At 44.2% G+C, this 15,189-nt stretch overlaps 1 long non-coding RNA gene across 2 annotated transcripts in view; it reads right to left on the bottom strand.

Annotated features, from left to right (window-relative positions):
- Window positions 1–15,189, bottom strand: part of LOC138641402 (uncharacterized) — a 234,709-nt gene extending 219,520 nt beyond the window's left edge. For both annotated transcript variants that reach the window (XR_011313819.1, XR_011313820.1), the window contains exon 1: window positions 15,025–15,189. This is a non-coding gene — a long non-coding RNA (uncharacterized lncRNA). The remainder of the gene's footprint in view (window positions 1–15,024) is intronic.

Raw genomic sequence — 15,189 nt, 5'->3', positions numbered from 1 at the left:
ACAATTTGCCCAGTAAGGATAATCATCTCTCTGTATACATGTGTGATCTGCACTTTCTCGATGCCACTTTGTCCTCACATTGTGAACATTAGGCTGAAGGAACAGCAAATTCTCTGAACAACGGCATGCAACCATTTCTAAATCTGCTTTGCCAGTGAGTTGTAGATGCGTGGGAATATGCTGTATGACATGACATCAATTACACTTAGCAGTGATGATGTCAGGAGTTGTGAAATGTCTCCAGGCAAACGGTGCGACTTAGTGAGACGAAGTAAATGTGCGAACTTGGTGTATAGACCTCGCGCATAAAAACAATTTCACAGACGCCAGAGATTGGTGAACGCTTAAGGAGTTTAGATGTGGCAGATTGTCAGGATTGCAGATTCAGTGTGGCTAAACTACAAGCAGACATGACCTAATGTGGTGTTAGCCGCTAGTTAATGTGTTAATTTATGTCCTGGTGTAATAATAATGTAGCAAAACAAAGAAAAATATTAGTAATTTATAGGGGTTTTTTTGGACTATAGGACGCCATTTACTATAAGACACACCCCAGTTTTAGGCAGTATAAAATAGAAATAATATAATTTCTACTATTGAAAACTTTTTTACAGGTGTAAACAAGTGAAGGGGTTAATATCACTTATTCTATATTAGAAGAGGGAGGTAATAGATGTATTCTTAATGTTTCTCTCATGTGCATTATACACATATAGCTTTATAGCACACACAGTATGTGCGCTCTCTAAAGTGCACACACATACACACAGCTCTGCTATATAAATATTCACAGGTCTGCTACATGCACACACAGCTATGCTTCCTATGCACACTCCACTGTCTATGCACATACACCTCTGCTACATACACACACAGAGCGCTGCCACTTGTTCCCGTACAGCTCTGTACATACAGTGGGGCAAAAAAGTATTTAATCAGTCAGCAATAGTGCAAGTTCCACCACTTAAAAAGATGAGAGGCGTCTGTAATTTACATCATAGGTAGACCTCAACTATGGGAGACAAACTGAGAAAAAAAAATCCAGAAAATCACATTGTCTGCTTTTTTTAACATTTTATTTGCATATTATGGTGGAAAATAAGTATTTGGTCAGAAACAAACAATCAAGATTTCTGGCTCTCACAGACCTGTAACTTCTTCTTTAAGAGTCTCCTCTTTCCTCCACTCATTACCTGTAGTAATGGCACCTGTTTAAACTTGTTATCAGTATAAAAAGACACCTGTGCACACCCTCAAACAGTCTGACTCCAAACTCCACTATGGTGAAGACCAAAGAGCTGTCAAAGGACACCAGAAACAAAATTGTAGCCCTGCACCAGGCTGGGAAGACTGAATCTGCAATAGCCAACCAGCTTGGAGTGAAGAAATCAACAGTGGGAGCAATAATTAGAAAATGGAAGACATACAAGACCACTGATAATCTCCCTCGATCTGGGGCTCCACGTAAAATCCCACCCCGTGGGGTCAGAATGATCACAAGAACGGTGAGCAAAAATCCCAGAACCACGCGGGGGGACCTAGTGAATGAACTGCAGAGAGCTGGGACCAATGTAACAAGGCATACCATAAGTAACACACTACGCCACCATGGACTCAGATCCTGCAGTGCCAGACGTGTCCCACTGCTTAAGCCAGTGCATGTCCGGGCCCGTCTGAAGTTTGCTAGAGAGCATTTGGATGATCCAGAGGAGTTTTGGGAGAATGTCCTATGGTCTGATGAAACCAAACTGGAACTGTTTGGTAGAAACACAACTTGTCGTGTTTGGAGGAAAAAGAATACTGAGTTGCATCCATCAAACACCATACCTACTGTAAAGCATGGTGGTGGAAACATCATGCTTTGGGGCTGTTTCTATGCAAAGGGGCCAAGACGACTGATCCAGGTACATGAAAGAATGAATGGGGCCATGTATCGTGAGATTTTGAGTGCAAACCTCCTTCCATCAGCAAGGGCATTGAAGATGAAACGTGGCTGGGTCTTTCAACATGACAATGATCCAAAGCACACCGCCAGGGCAACGAAGGAGTGGCTTCGTAAGAAGCATTTCAAGGTCCTATAGTGGCCTAGCCAGTCTCCAGATCTCAACCTTATAGAAAACCTTTGGAGGGAGTTGAAAGTCCGTGTTGCCAAGCGAAAAGCCAAAAACATCACTGCTCTAGAGGAGATCTGCATGGAGGAATGGGCCAACATACCAACAACAGTGTGTGGCAACCTTGTGAAGACTTACAGAAAACGTTTGACCTCTGTCATTGCCAACAAAGGATATATTACAAAGTATTGAGATGAAATTTTGTTTCTGACCAAATACTTATTTTCCACCATAATATGCAAATAAAATGATAAAAACACAGACAATGTGATTTTCTGGATTTTTTTTTTCTCAGTTTGTCTCCCATAGTTGAGGTCTACCTATGATGTAAATTACAGACGCCTCTCATCTTTTTAAGTGGTGGAACTTGCACTATTGCTGACTGACTAAACACTTTTTTGCCCCACTGTATGCACAATCTGCTGTCTATGCACATACACCTTGTCACGGTGGTAATTTGCACGCGTTCCCTGATCCACGTTACTCGCTTTGTTCGTAGCTCTGCTTATCCTCATGTCAGGCCACCGCGTTGACTCCTCATGCAGCACTTCCAATTCTGCTGCACATCCCTGAACTCTCCATATGGCCAGATCCTGCAGGAATATATCTCTACAGTGTCCTGCAGGGTTTGGATTCCCCAGCCTTTCACCAACCAGCAGGTGCAATATTAGGCAGTGTCGTCATCCACATCCTAAATGTGCGTAGGGTCTAGTGTCTTTTGTCGCTAGTGGCCTGCTAAGGTATACCGCTATTTAGTTTCTTCTGTCATTGACCTGACTACTCTACTCATCTGTTCTAATCTCTCGCTGTTCTGTATCTTGCGTACCTGCTTTGACCCATTAGTCAGCTGCTTCAGGTCCGGACACTGCCCTGAAGGGGCACCCGTTGGCTATCCTGTGGCCCAAGCCTATGCTTACCTTCAGAGGTGCTAGTGAAGACCAGATAGCCACTTAATCATGCCCATCCAGGGTAAGCTCGGCCAGTGGTGCAGTGGGTCCGCACCCACCAGAGTTACACACCTCTACTACATGCTCACACAACTTTGTTACATGCACGCACAGTTCTGTTACATATATACAAAGCTCTGCTACATACACACATAAAGCTCTGGTATATACTCCCATAGCTTTCCTAGTAGTGATGAGTGAATATACTCGTTACTCGAGATTTCCCGAGCATGCTCGGGTGTCCTCCGAATATTACTTAGTGCTCGGAGATTTAGTTTTCTTCGCCGCAGCTGGATGATTTACAGCTACTAGCCTGCTTGATTACATGTGGGGATTCCCTAGCAACCAGGCAACCCCCACATGTACTTAGTCTGGCTAACAGATGTAAATCATTCAGCTGAGGCGGTGAAAACTGAACCTCCGAGCACTAAAAAATATTTGGAGGACACCCGAGGGTGCTCGGGAAATCTCGAGTAACAAGTATATTCACTCATCATCACTATTTCCTACATATGGTAGATATAAAAAAAGTCTACACACCCCTGTTAAAATTAAAAGTTTTTGTCTTGTAAAAACATTTTACCAGGAAGAATCAACACAGAACTTTTTACACCTTTAAAGTTACATTTCAATTGAAAAATAAACTGACATTTTTTTCAGGTGTAAAAAGAAAAAGAAAGAACTAAAATAGTCTGCATGAGAAATAAAATCAATGCATGCTGGGAGTGCATCTGAGAATTGGCTCGCAAGCACCCATACAAGTTTTTGGGCCCTTGTGAAACATTGGCCTGCACTCAGATGAGAGAGTCATCGTATACTATGCGCCAGTGGGAGCGACTCCTTAAACTAATACTTTGCTGAAGCACCCATTGAAGTTATGAAAGCATTAAGTCTTTTTTGAGGGTTAATCAGAATCACGGTAAATGATGGCTGATGTGCACTGACTACTATTTAACATGAGTTTAAATGTTATTGGCTAAGGCTACTTTCACAATCCCGTCGGTACGGGGCCGTCGCCATGCGTCGGCCTGACGTACTGACGTTGTGAAATAAATGAACAACGGGGGCAGCGGATGCAGTTTCTCAACGCATCCGCTGCCCCATTGAAATGTCCGGGGAGGAGGGGGCGGAGTTCCGGCCGCGCATGTGCGGTCGGAAATGGCAGACACGTCGCACAAAAAAAGTTACATGGAACGTTTTTTTGTGCCGATGGTCCGCCAAAACACTGACGCATCCGTTGCACGACGGATGAGACGTGTGGCCATACATCGCAATGTGTCACTAATGCAAGTCTATGGAGAAAAACGCATCCTGCGGGCAACTTTGCAGGATGCGTTTTTTTCTCCAAAATGACGCATTGCGACGTAGGCACTTTGACGGAAGTGTGAAAGTAGCCTAATTCTGAACCACAACCATTTCCCCAATTATAAAAGTGTTCACACTAATGCAACCACAATATTTTAGTTTTGTTATTTTTTTTTCACCCTCAAAATGATCTTAGTTAGTTTCACAATAGATTTGTACAGATTATGGGTGACATTAAAGGTGGGAAAAGTATGATATTTTTTATTTGACAAAAATCTGGCATTTTACACATTTGTGTAGACTTTCTATGTCCACTGTACAGACACACAGCTTTTCTACATACACATACAACTCTGCTTCATGCACACAGTATACATATAATAATAATAATAATAATTTTTATTTATATAGCGCCAACATATTCCGCAGCGCTTTACAAATTATAGAGGGGACTTGTACATACAATAGACATTACAGCATAACAGAAATACAGTTCAAAACAGATACCAAGAGGAGTGAGGGCCCTGCTCGTAAGCTTACAAACTATGAGGAAAAGGGGAGACACGAGAGGTGGATGGTAACAATTGCTATAGTTATTCGGACCAGCCATAGTGTAAGGCTTGGGTGTTCATGTAAAGCTGCATGAACCAGTTAATTAATTTTTTTTTTTTTTTTTTTAATATAGGCCACACAGGGATCGTTAGGTTAATGCATTGAGGCGGTAGGCCAGTCTGAACAAATGAGTTTTTAGGGCACGCTTAAAACTGTGGGGATTGGGGATTAATCGTATTATCCTAGGTAGTGCATTCCAAAGAATCGGCGCAGCACGTGTAAAGTCTTGGAGACGGGAGTGGGAGGTTCTGATTATTGAGGATGCTAACCTGAGGTCATCAGCGGAGCGGAGGGCACGGGTAGGGTGGTAGACTGAGACCAGAGAGGAGATGTAGGGTGGTGCTGAGCCATGGAGTGCTTTGTGGATGAGGGTAGTAGTTTTGTACTGGATTCTTGAGTGGATGGGTAACCAGTGTAATGACTGGCACAAGGTAGAGGCATCGGTGTAACGGTTGGTGAGGAATATGATCCTGGCAGCAGCATTCAGGACAGATTGGAGCGGGGAGAGTTTGGTAAGAGGGAGGCCGATTAGTAGAGAGTTACAATAGTCCAGACGAGAATGAATAAGTGAAACAGTAAGAGTTTTTGCAGAGTCGAAAGTAAGAAAAGGGCGAATTCTAGAAATGTTTTTGAGATGCAGGTAAGAAGAGCGAGCCAGTGATCGGATGTGGGGGGTGAATGAAAGGTCAGAATCAAGGATGACCCCAAGGCAGCGGGCATGTTGCTTTGGAGTAATGGTGGAACCGCAAACGGAGATGGCAATGTCAGGCAAAGGTAGGTTAGTAGAGGGAGAAAACACGAGGAGTTCAGTTTTTGACAGGTTTAGTTTCAGATAGAGGGAGGACATGATGCTAGAGACAGCGGTAAGACAATCACTGGTGTTTTCTAATAAGGCAGGCGTGAGATCAGGAGAAGAAGTGTATAGTTGGGTGTCGTCAGCATAGAGATGGTACTGGAAGCCAAATCTACTGATTGTTTGTCCAATAGGGGCAGTATACAAAGAGAAGAGGAGGGGGCCTAGGACTGATCCTTGAGGAACCCCAACAGTAAGGGGAAGGTGAGAGGAGGAGGAACCAGCGAAACATACAGTGAAGGATCGGTCAGAGAGATAGGAGGAGAACCAGGAGAGAACGGTGTCCTTGAGGCCGATGGAGCGGAGCATAGTGAGGAGGAGCTGATGATCCACAGTATCAAATGCTGCAGAGAGATCCAAGAGAATTAGCATGGAGTAGTGACCATTAGATTTAGCTGTTAGTAGGTCATTAGAGACTTTAGTGAGGGCAGTTTCAGTAGAGTGTAAAGAGCGGAAACCAGATTGAAGAGGGTCGAGAAGAGAGTTATCTGAGAGATAGCGGGTAAGACGGGAGTGGACCAGGCGTTCGAGGAGTTTAGAGATGAAGGGAAGATTAGAGACAGGTCTATAATTAGCGGCACAGTTTTGGTCGAGGGATGGTTTTTTAAGTAATGGATGTATGATGGCATGCTTAAATGAGGAGGGAAAAATACCGGAAGTGAGGGAAAGGTTGAATATTTTAGTTAGGTGAGAGGTGACAGCCGGGGAAAGGGACTGGAGGAAATGTGACGGAATGGGGTCACTGGTGCAAGTGGTCGGGCGAGAAGATGCAAGGAGCCTGCTTACTTCTTCTTCTGTAACTGGTTCAAAGTCAGAGAGTGAACTAGATGCAGTGGGGGAGGGAGGACAGTGCATGGTATGAAGAGATTGGGAGATGATTTCCTGTCGAATATGGTCAATTTTTTCTTTGAAGTAATTGGCCAGATTGTCAGCACGGAGATCCGTGGTTGGGGCCTGCGCTCTTGGGTTGAGTAGGGACTGGAACGTGTCAAAGAGACGTTTAGGGTTATTGGACAGGGAGGTGATGAGGGTGTTGAAGTAGGTTTGTTTGGAGAGGTGAAGGGCAGAATTGTATGTCTTTAGCATGAACTTATAATGGATGAAATCCAACATATCCATACACACACTGTATACATTACCACGTTTTGAAGCTAATTCCAGCAGAGACATAGCTAGGGGTACAGTTTTGGGAGGCAAAGCATCTGAGTTTTCCCATAACCGGTAAGCATGTTTACAACTACAATGGCGCATGCTAAATGTGGTTATACGGGGACCTCTGCAGATGACCATAGCGTTACTGAAAATAAATCTTTACAGCAGCATCAATAGTAAAAAGTTGGTCACACTTGTCAAACACTGTGTTTGACAAGTGTGACCAACCTGTCAATCAGTTTTCCAAGCAATGCTACAGATCGCTTGGAAAACGCTACGGATCCGTCAAAAAAATGGATCCAGTGCATCCGTTTTTTACAATCTTCACAGGATCAGTCTTTTCAACATTTTGACGGAATTGTGACTGATTGTAAAAAACGGAAGTGTGAAAGAGGCCTAAGGCTTCTTTCACTCTTGCATCGGTATGGGGCCGTCGCTAAGCATCGGTGCGACGTACCGACGCACATTGTGAAAATTTGGCACGACGTGGGCAGCGGATGCAGTTTTTCAATGCATCCGCTGCCCATTCTAAAGTCCGGGGAGGAGGGGCGGAGTTCCGGCCGTGCATGCGTGGTAGGAAATGGCGGATCCGACGTACAAAAAAACATTACATTGAGCTTTTTTCATGCCAAAACACGATGCATCCAGTGCACGACAGACGCGTCGGATGGCCATCCGTCACAATCCGTCGCTAATACAAGTCTATGGGAAAATGCAGGATCCTGCAAATTTTTTTGCAGGATCCTGCATTCTCAAAAAACGACGGATTGTGACGGAAGCTGAAAAATGCAAGTGTGAAAGTAGCCTTAGCAGGGCAGGCAGCTACTCTTATTTATGCCCAGTGCTGCTCTCTGGTGGAAAAACTGAACGTGGCTGCACTCTGATTGGTGGAACCTCAAATCAGAATTATTTATGACCTCACAATAGTCATGAGTCATACCTCATGAATGGTTTTATTGGCTTCTCCAGGATGGGGTGCCTCTCTAACTTGTGCAATCTCAAGTCAGTATTATGACCTCACAGTGGCAATATCTCACACATCAAAGAGGTGTCTATTTAATTCTTCTTTGGGCAGAGCTGCTTTCTGATTAGTGGAAATTCAAAATAGTATTATGAGCTCATGGTTATGACTTGTACTTAAAGTTGTTGGCCCGTGAACAAAGTACATTTTAATTAATAGATCTTACCGTATATACTCGAGTATAAGCCGACCCGAGTATAAGCCGACCCCCTAATTTTGCCACAAAAAACTGGGAAAACTTATTGACTCGAGTATAAGCCTAGGGTGGAAATGCAGCATTTACCGGTGAATTTCAAAAATAAAAATAGATCATTCTTGCCCCATAGCTGTGCCATATAGTGCTCTACACCGTTCATATTTCCCCATAGCTGTGCCATATAGTGCTCTGCACCGTTCATATTGCCCCATAGCTGTGCCATATAGTGCTCTGCACTGTTCATATTTCCCCATAGCTGTGCCATATAGTGCTCTGCACCGTTCATATTGCCCCATAGCTGTGCCATATAGTGCTCTGCACCGTTCATATTTCCCCATAGCTCTGCCATATAGTGCTCTGCACCGTTCATATTGCCCCACAGCTCTGCCATATAGTGCTCTGCACCGTTCATATAGCCCCATAGCTGTGCCATATAGTGCTCTGCACCGTTCATTATTGCCCCATAGCTGCCATATAGTGCTCTGCACCGTTCATATTGCCCCATAGCTCTGCCATATAGTGCTCTGCACCGTTCATATTTCCCCATAGCTCTGCCATATAGTGCTCTGCACCGTTCATATTTCCCCATAGCTGTGCCATATAGTGCTCTGCGCCGTTCATATTTCCCCATAGCTGTGCCCCATATAGTGCTCTGCACCGTTCATATTTCCCCATAGCTGTGCCACATAGTGCTCTGCACCGTTCATATTGCCCCATAGCTGTGCCATATAGTGCTCTGCACCGTTCATATTTCCCCATAGCTGTGCCCCATATAGTGCTTTGCACTGTTCATATTTCCCCATAGCTGTGCCCCATATAGTGCTCTGCACCGTTCATATTTCCCCATAGCTGTGCCACATAGTGCTCTGCACCGTTCATATTGCCCCATAGCTGTGCCGTATAGTGCTCTGCACCGTTCATATTTCCCCATAGCTGTGCCCCATATAGTGCTCTGCACCGTTCATATTTCCCCATAGCTGTGCCCCATATAGTGCTCTGCACCGTTCATACTGCCCCATAGCTGTGCCCCATATAGTGCTCTGCACCGTTCATATTTCCCCATAGCTGTGCCCCATATAGTGCTCTGCACCGTTCATATTTCCCCATAGCTGTGCCCCATATAGTGCTCTGCACCGTTCATATTTCCCCATAGCTGTGCCCCATATAGTGCTCTGCACCGTTCATACTGCCCCATAGCTGTGCCCCATATAGTGCTCTGCACCGTTCATATTTCCCCATAGATGCTCCACATATATCTGTGCCATTGCTGCTGCTGCAATAAAAAAAAAAAATGCCATACTCCCCTTTCTTGCTTGCAGCTCCCAGCGTCCGGTCCCGGCGTCTCTCCGCACTGACTGATCAGGCAGAGGGCGCCGCGCACACTATATGCGTCATTGCGCCCTCTGACCTGCACAGTCAGTGCAGATAGACGCCAGGAAGATGGAGCGGCGCCCGGCGGCTGGAACGGGGACAGGTGAATATTACATATTTACCTGGTCCCGGCGTCCGGCTCCTTCCCCCGTACAGCTGGTCTTCGGTGCCGCAGCTTCTTCCACTGTTCAGCGGTCACTGCCACCGCTGATTAGAGAAATGAATAGGCGGCTCCACCCCTATGGGAGGTGGAGCCGTTTATTCATTTCTCTAATGAGCGGTCCCACGTGACCGCTGAACAGTGGAAGAACTGCAGCACCGAAGACCGTGGGACAGGCGGGGAGCGCCAGGATCGCTGGAAGCAGGTAAGTATGCCTCATCGCTCTCTCCCCCTCACCCGCCGACCCTGCCACCCACCTTGACTCGAGTATAAGCCGAGAGGGGCACTTTCAGCCCAAAAATTTGGGCTGAAAATCTCAGCTTATACTCGAGTATATACAGTAGATTAAAAATAAGTTCCACAGTTGGATGTGTTAAAAAAATGTTCCTGTCCTGAGATAATATTATATATGTGTATCCATTAGAAAGGATGTGTCTGACTGTGCAGGAACATGGTCTGATCATACCACAGCTCCTGGTTAGGGGAGGAAACAAAAGAGTATACAGATATTACAGCATGCGATCACAGCTGATTCTTTCTGTGAAGTAAAACAACTTTATAAACAGTCAGTGAAATATTTTACAGAAACCAGCAGCTGCATGATAAAATTTCAGGAGTCCTTTGAGATGTGTGCGTAAAAATCAGCAGTATACGCATGGTCCGTGTGCCGTTTCTTCTCGCACCTATAGGCTTGCATTGACAAGTTTTGTCCAATATATGCAGTTATTCACAGCATGCAGCAATTTTCTTCTCAGTCCTATTAGAGTGAAGGAAAAACATGCATACACTGTGTGCAGAATTATTCGATCTTTGAGTTCAGCTCATGAAAAATGGGAGCAAAAACAAAAGTGTTGCATTTATATTCATGTTCAGTGTGGGCCATTTATATGGATACACCTAAATAAAATGGGAATGGTTGGTGATATCAACTTCCTGTATATGTATATATATATATATATATATATATATATATATATATATATTTATTTATTTATATACCCCATAGTAGCCCCAATGCTGTAAGATCGCCTCCTTAGTAGACCCACTCTGCATGAGGGCTCCTTCTTAATAGCTCTCACTTTGTATGAGGGTCCCCTTAGTAATCCCCACACTGTACCATGGCTCCCTTAGTAACCCTCACTCTGTGTATGAGAACCTCTTTAGTAGCACCCACTTTGCGTGATAGCCCCATTATTGGCCACCACACTGTATGGGGACTCCCTTAGTAGCCTCCACTCTATATGAAGATTCCCCTAGTTGCTCCCACACTGTATGATGGCAGTCACACAATATTAAGATAATATACATCATATACTGATGATCATATACTGACGAAGCCGACGCAAAATGCGCATTGGGGCTGTATTGTGTGATCTTTCCACATCTGCTACATGGGTAAGGAATAAAAACTTTGCGCTTATTATTTGATGGATAAGTTGTGCTAATGAGATACCCTCAAACCAATGACAAACGATATGAGATATTGTGACTACTAGGTCCGAGGGGGTCCTGTTTCCCATGGTATCTGGATTTATGCACATAGCACTTTATTATATACGTTTAGCAGTATGTGGTAGGTACACAGGTCTGGTAGTGGTTGTGTTCCCTTGCTGAGCATGTTATAAATTTTAGTACATTCGATAGATTAAGTTATTGATTGATATATTGTACAAATAAAATTGATTATACTTTTTCCCTATTTTGGACTTGAACTCCTTTTTTCTATGAGTAAAATATACATCATATACTAACCTAGTCCAATTGAAGACAGTGGCAAGGCGCGGGTGGAGCAACCTGGTGATATAATAGTGTCATCACGTCATATCACCATAGATTTGCAGTTCTGCAGGCCACAGGCCTAAAACAACCAACGGCCTGCAGAACCCAGAATGACAATGTCACCCAGCTCTACCACAGAGTTATTATAATTATTTATTGTTATAGCGTCATTTATTCCATGACGCTTTACATGTAAGGAGGGGTATACATAATAAAAACAATAATAAAATATTAGTTTCTCCCCTTTTCTATAATCCGGTGCGTCTGTGGGGGATCCTGTTTGCCTTTTGCGGTGGTCTCATGTCGTTCTTTTATCTGGAGCCGTTGTTTTTATTACTATTGTCTTATGTGTTTGTTTGTGTTTTTTCACTTTTTTTATTTAGTGTGATATCTTGGACGAAGTTTTTTGGACCTTGGAAAAATCCTGTTCCCTATCTATACTCAGCATTTTACGGACCAGTCACGCATCTATGACATCATCGCCATATTTGTTTGTTTATGTCATGTCACCTTTTAAAAACTGTTGCATAATGCATTATGTGTTTTTTGCTGTATTTAATTGAATGTACTATGTTGCTAATTTGTTATTACAGCATTTGCATGTTAATTTGCCATTAGTGGCTTAGTGGGCTCTTTCCCTTTAGTTAAATGGTGCTGTTGCTAGGTTTTGTTCATGGGCTATACCTGTGTGTGGCGACTGCCTTTACATTCTGTCCTAATAGGCGCTGTGTTTTATGGGCGGCCATGTGGCATGGTCTGTGCCCTTCAATAATATGGCGGACTTGCCGGTTCCGGTGTGGACTGCGCATGTGCGCGGCGGCCGCCCCCGCCCCTCGTCGCACAAGGCGTCTCTGTGAGCAATGCTTGTACTGTTGCTATGGGAAAACTTCATTCCCATACTGCTTTGCATCCTGACGCCGAGTGTGATGCTGGGGAAGTGGGCGGCCACGCCCACATGCGCTCCAGTAACACAGTCACTGGCAACTTCCTGATATGCGTTGCACCTGGTCCTGAGTGCTTGGAGGGGTATTTAAGGTCCAGATTATGCACATTTCCACACTGCCCCCTGAAGAAGAAGCAGCGAAACGCGCGTTGGGGTAACTTGTGGTGACTGGCATTATCCTATGGGTAAGCAATACTTTGGCCACATATGCATAGTACTTTAGACTTTTTTTTTTTCCCCATGGGTGTCCATACCTAGTTATGCTACACTTATGCTATTTTAGCTATTATAGTACATCCTGTGGGAGGGGGCATTTTATGGTTTGCTTGCCCATTTTTTATGTGGTTACTCGGGCTTTCCACTTTTGTCAGTGAGTTCATTTTCTGGTACCACTTAACATAGCCTGAGTTATATGGATAATCGGTCACCACTAGCATGCGTCATCTCTGTCATACTTGTCCAGTGATTTTGTTTTTATCCTTGCACGAAGTCATGGCCTGTGTTGTTTTGTTATGATGTTATATGAATAAAATTGTATTTATACTTTTTCAAAAAACAAACCACATGGCATCAGTGATTATTTATATATGTTCCAGTCATATTTGGGAATTTAGACTCTTGTCTTTTTCGTATGTTTTCTATATGGTTCTGTGAAGAGTATTCCCCATAAATATGGTCCTTTTATATTTTGGGTTCCGATATGCTTATATAATAAAAACAAGTACAATAATCTTAAACAATACAAGTCATAACTGGTACAGGAGGAGAGAGGACCCTGCCCACGAAGGCTCACAATCTACAAGGGATGGGTGAGAATACAGTAGGTGAGGGTAGAGCTGGTCATGCAGCGGTTTGGTCGATCGGTGGTTACTGCAGGATATAGGCTTGTCGGAAGAGGTGGGTCTTCAGGCTCTTTTTGAAGGTTTCGATGGTAGGTGAGAGTCTGAGATGTTGTGGTAGAGAGTTCCAGCGTAGGGGTGATGTGCGAGAGAAATCTTGTATGCGATTGTGGGAAGAGGAGATAAGAGGGGAATAGAGAAGGAGATCTTGTGAGGATCGGAGGTTGCGTGCAGGAAAGTACCGGGAGACGAGGTCACAGATGTATGGAGGAGACAAGTTGTGGATGGCTTTGTATGTCATGGTTAGGGTTTTGACTGGAGTCTCTGGGCAATGGGGAGCCAGTGAAGGGATTGACAGAGGGGAGAAGCTGGGGAATAGTGGGGGGACAGGTGGATTAGTCGGGCAGCAGAGTTTAGAATAGATTGGAGGGGTGCGAGAGTGTTCAAGGGGAGGCCACAGAGCAGGTGGTTGCAGTAGTCAAGGTGAGATATGATGAGGGCATGGACTAGGGTTTTTGTAGATTCTTGGTTGAGGAATGAACGGATTCGTGAAATATTTTTGAGTTGAAGTTGGCAGGAAGTGGAAAGGGCTTGGATATGTGGTTTGAAGGAGAGATCAGCGTCAAGGATTACCCCGAGGCAGCGAGCTTGTGGGACTGGGGAGGGTGGGCAGCTATTTACTGTAATGGATAGGTTCGTTGGGGGGTCACGTGAGATGGGGGAAAGATGATGAATTCTGTTTTGTCCATGTTAAGTTTCAGAAATCTAGCGGAGAAGAAGGATGAAATAGTGGACAGACATTGAGGGATTCTGGTTAGTAGGGAGGTGATATCTCGTCCAGAGATGTAGATCTGTGTGTCATCAGCATAGAGATGATACTGAAAGCCATGAGATTCTATAAGCTGTCCCAGGCCAAAGGTGTAAATGGAGAAGAGCAGGGGCCCTAGGACTGAACCTTGTGGGACTCCGACAGATAGGGGGCGAGGTGAGGAAGTGGTGTGTGAGTGGGAGATGCTGAATGTCCGGTCTGTTAGGTATGATGAGATCCAGGATAGTGCCAAGTCTGTGATGCCAAGGGATGAGAGGGTCTGTAATAATAGAGTTTAACTGTATCAGCATTTGACACAAAGTTAAGGGTGGCGGTCTCTCCGGAAGGTTAAATTATAAAACAAAACTATCCCAATAAAAGAAAAATGTGTCAGAGTGTAAGCAGGCAATGAAAATAGTTATACAATTACAGTTCCTCTTCAGAGAATATATTTTATTGTGACATATATCTTTCCTACAAAATTTCTGCTAACCACTGCTCGTTCCCAGCACAGTAGGTCACCATTTGCCTTTTTATCCAAACCACAGTCTCCAAATTCGCACCTCACCAAGTCATCATCCAAGTATTTTATGCATTAAGTCACGGTTATGTAACAACTGGCACGGAAACACTAATGTATCAGCTCTGTTAGCAACGCTGTCAGAAAACATGATGTTAGAGTTGAACATGAAAGATATTATAATGCATAACTGCACTTCTCTGTCTGCATTTCATTAAGATTTCATTAAGTCGTATAAAATGCTTAAAATCAACCTATATTGCTTGCCTGCCATTTGTTTTTTTAAGTGTTGAGAGTCACTAGAGTCAAAACTTAGCACCTAACCACGGATCATGTCTTACAGTTGCAGTCCATGGTCCAGGTCAGAGCTCTCTGGTCGTAGACAAGAGCTGCATGAATTTTCTTACCCTCCATGATTCCAGTCTTAGTTTATGACTTGCTGGACTGTCGAGAAGCCAAGAGTTTGCCACACGCCACACACAGATGATGTCACACCAGGCTGCCAACTTAAACGCCATGCAAGGGAACCCTGAAGACCAGGAAATTTGTGTAGTTCCTCTTCCCGGCCAGAG

Source organism: Ranitomeya imitator, chromosome 6 (assembly GCF_032444005.1).
Source record: "Ranitomeya imitator isolate aRanImi1 chromosome 6, aRanImi1.pri, whole genome shotgun sequence".
In the NCBI taxonomy this organism is placed as follows: Eukaryota; Metazoa; Chordata; class Amphibia; order Anura; family Dendrobatidae; genus Ranitomeya; species Ranitomeya imitator.
This window is presented reverse-complemented; position numbering and strand designations above follow the sequence as displayed.